This window comes from Tamandua tetradactyla, chromosome 1 (assembly GCF_023851605.1).
Source record: "Tamandua tetradactyla isolate mTamTet1 chromosome 1, mTamTet1.pri, whole genome shotgun sequence".
In the NCBI taxonomy this organism is placed as follows: Eukaryota; Metazoa; Chordata; class Mammalia; order Pilosa; family Myrmecophagidae; genus Tamandua; species Tamandua tetradactyla.
This window is the reverse complement of record NC_135327.1, coordinates 202,229,676-202,233,486: the sequence shown is the minus strand read 5'-3', so window position 1 is coordinate 202,233,486 and position 3,811 is coordinate 202,229,676. Positions and strand designations below refer to the sequence as shown.

Genomic DNA, 3,811 nt, shown 5'->3' with positions numbered 1-3,811 from the left:
TGACATTTCTTCAGGTCTGGGAATTCTAAGTTGTCTTGTCCCATTTATGCATTATCAGCACTATTCATCTATGTTTCTGAAACACTTAAGATACCTTTTCCTAATATCTTGCATGATACTTAATAGAGAAACATTAGGGGAAAATCCTGTTAAAACATGCAAAATGCATAATAATCAGATTATTATTTAATGATAATCTGAAAATTCTAGCAATTGCAAAAATGACATGATAAGAATAATCATTTTAAATGCTAGAGTTATAAATTGTCAAAGGAATCAAACTAAAAAATCAGATTTAATGGATAAAATTGCTGGACACATAATAAAATACACAAATGTCAAGATTATTACTATATGTAGGAACAACTTGTGGTGATATAATGAAAAATAAATCCTGTTCATAATAACAAGTTTATATTCAATGTCTACCAACAGTATTAGATATATCTATTATTTCCTGACCTACTTACCACACTTCTAGAGATCTTCTTATCTTATCCACTGTCCCTGGATACCATATCACATGGCACAAACTTGGTATTGCTTTGTTCCTCTTACTACACTACTCTTAGCTCGCACATATGACTGTTTAGTCCATTAACCCAAACTAGCCATTGACTAACCAAAAACATACCAGATTTTCTCTCTTATGAATTTGAATTAAGAGTCACAGAAGTATATATATTTAATTGGTGATGGGGAGCAGAACTGAAAATTCATGCAGAGGTAGGGGTGATTATGGGCCATGAAAACTCAAAGCCATGTGCCAAATAAAATTATGGAGAAGCAGAAACTATGAAAAATAAGAGAGGTGGTCTGAAGAGAGAATGGAGCAGATTCATGAAGAAAAGCAGAGAGGAGAAGTTGGGTGACTCCATATAAAGACAGATGGAAAGAAGAGCTTTGGTTTATGACTATCTTGCCTTAGTCCCTGTGATTGTTATCTATCTATTGAATTCCATGGGATATATTCTTGCAATAAAATCTCCTGTTTATTTTTTTATTTTTATTTTTTATAAAAATGCAAATATCATCTTTATTGGTAATATTTACATTAATTGTTGTAAATAAAGTAAGCAAAAAATTCTAAGAATTTTTATACATATATTTAAAAATTTGAAGAATATGATCCTTATCATTTCTGTAATGTATAAACTACTCTCTTTCAAATATATACTCTCTTTCAAATAGAGTATAAACTATTTAAAGCCAGTAAATGGAAAAGTGGAAAGGGAAGAGAAAAACATTGACAACAGATATTTGAATTTTCTTTTCCTCAAATATCTATAACATTACACAGGCCACTGTTTTCAGTATAGCTTGTGAAGCCCCCAAATTGATTTTTCTTCACTAGTCTGAAATAAGTCCAGTAAAGATTGCATTGTAAACTACCAATTCTGTTTACTTCTTGGGTAGTAAGAAACTCAGTTCTTTTCTTATCTGATTCCATGTTTGGTTCTAGATTTTTTTTTTTTTTGGGGGGGGGGGCATGGTCTGGGAATCCAACCTGGGTTTCCCACATGGAAGGCGAGCATTCTACCACTGAACCACCTGTGCACTCCTCCAGACTTTCTTTTTTAATTCTTCCTAATAATATCTTCACTTTCTGATGGATTTTGTCAGAAGGTAAACTATCCATATTCTCGGTGTCACAATCATTTGGTTTCGTGAGAGGGCTATGGGATGGAATATTTGCCTGAATTGTCAGGTGCTCTTGTGAGCTCTTTATTGCTACCAGACCAGAATCACAACCAAATACTGATTTTAGCTCCCTTTCCTTCAGATCTTTGTTGGAAAAGTCACAGTATCTGACTTTTGTTTCAGTTGGGATGCGCTATTGTTCTTATTGAAATTAGAAAATTATATAGATGCTCATAGCCCACATGGACAGTCATCTGCCCTTAATTCTTCTAAGTCACTTTCATTTATAATGCATTCATGTTCAGAAACATCAATAATGCATTCTTGTTTATTTTTATGTGAAGGTAGTTGTATAAAATTCTGTTTTATGTCATGTTCAGCTGGATTTAATGCAAAATATTTGTTAGTCTTTTTCTCAAGCCCTCTCAGTTCATTTGAAGGGCAGTGGATGGGTTTTGAAATAAGCATAAATTTATGTTCAGGTTCTTGGGGCTCTTTACACAAGAAATTTTGCTTGATCCTCTGTACAACCTTATTTTCCCTGAAGTCCTACTGAGAAATACATTGCAGTTCTAGGTTTTCTCTTGGTTTAGTCTAGGTTTTCTCTTGGTTTCTACTAACAGGAGAAAGGGATCCAACACTGTATTTTATTCGTTTTTTTTTAGGCATGTCTCTTTCATATTCCACAAAATGAGAAACTAAGTTAGATACAATATCATCAACAACTTGATACTGGTTACTCTGTGCAAAGTTTCTGTGTAGCTCACTTAGAAGATGAGTTTTAAGATCTTCGTATTTCTGCAAGCAACATTCACAATATCCTTTTTTTTCCCTTCTCTTTCAAATAGAGTTGAATTGGGGTATCACTATATTTATCACCATCCATTTGTTCTTAGTTTAGTCTGAGTTTACTTTTGGATGATAGATGGTTTATCTACATCAGATGGACTATAGAGCTTTTGAATAGAATGATTTATAAAAGGCATCTTGGTCAATGAAGATAAAATGACCTATAAAGTTGACTTATATTTTCCACCTTTAAAACGGCTTTTTCAGTCTACCTGTTCTTGTTTTCTGTGTATTAGCTCTTTTCCCCACATCTCTTACAGAAGTGCTTGATTTCTTGAGTAAATATAATTCTTTCTTTTTGTTCTAATGTAATATCTAATGTCATTATTATGAGGAATTTTTTACTCCTCATGATAAGGCAATTGATAATATACTATTTCAAGGAATAAAATCATATTTCTTGAAAACTTTTTCAACTAATAATTTTCCTCTACTTAAACACACTGGGTCTGGAGACTTAAATGAACTTCCATCATGGCTGGGATGAGGTGAAGTTATTGCTGCACAGACACCGATTCTGGACTTGTGTGGGAGAAATTCTACCCAAGGATTGTGCGAGTTTAGCTTCATTTTTATCTGAAATGGGATAACTGTTTTAACTGTTTTAACTGAAACAGGATAACTTTGCTGAGAAATTCTTCAACTCGCCTTCCAAGATCTTTAATGTCATTTTGCAGTTTTTCAGATATTGTGACAGAAGGTAAGTCCAAGTAAAATATTTTTCCCCAAAGTGTCATAAATTTTAAATTTTCTGGTTTGTTATCAGTTTTTGGAGATTTCAAATATGTTCTTTTTTTTTCACTTTTGACTTGGAGTCCACCAAAGAAAATGTCTTTTGCTACGAATCCTCATCGCTCTGGAGTTCATGGCAGCTGCCCAGCATCTACATACTGGGTCTGGAAAGGTGTTACTGGGTGCCCGTGAAAACACAGCTCCTCTGAATTTGCTAACAAGCAAACCTTAAAATTTCCTTTTTATTGGTAGTTTGAGTGATATTTTTGTTTTTGAAGACAATAACTCCTGGCGAAAATAATATTTAAAAGAAAAGTATAGAATCTACTTGAGGAAAACAGGATTTTATTGAGATAGGAGTAAACAGAATAAATAGAGAAGCATTCCCTGTTGATGCATAAAGAGACTGAATTTTATGGAGATGTCATTTCTCCAACATTGTTGGGGATAAAATAATCAATGAAAATTGGATTTAGTTTCCTCTTCTCTTGTATTTTTTAGATTGGAAAATTATTTTGAAAGTCATTTGACAGAATAATGCTAATAAGCAATACTCCTAATATAGCAACTAACATTTATTTAGTAATTA

The 3,811-nt window shown here is 32.9% G+C and overlaps 1 pseudogene; it reads right to left on the bottom strand.

Annotated features, from left to right (window-relative positions):
* Positions 1-1,199: 1,199 nt before the first annotated feature.
* On the bottom strand, positions 1,200-2,741 carry LOC143682447 (protein DBF4 homolog A pseudogene; annotated as a pseudogene).
* Positions 2,742-3,811: the final 1,070 nt, after the last annotated feature.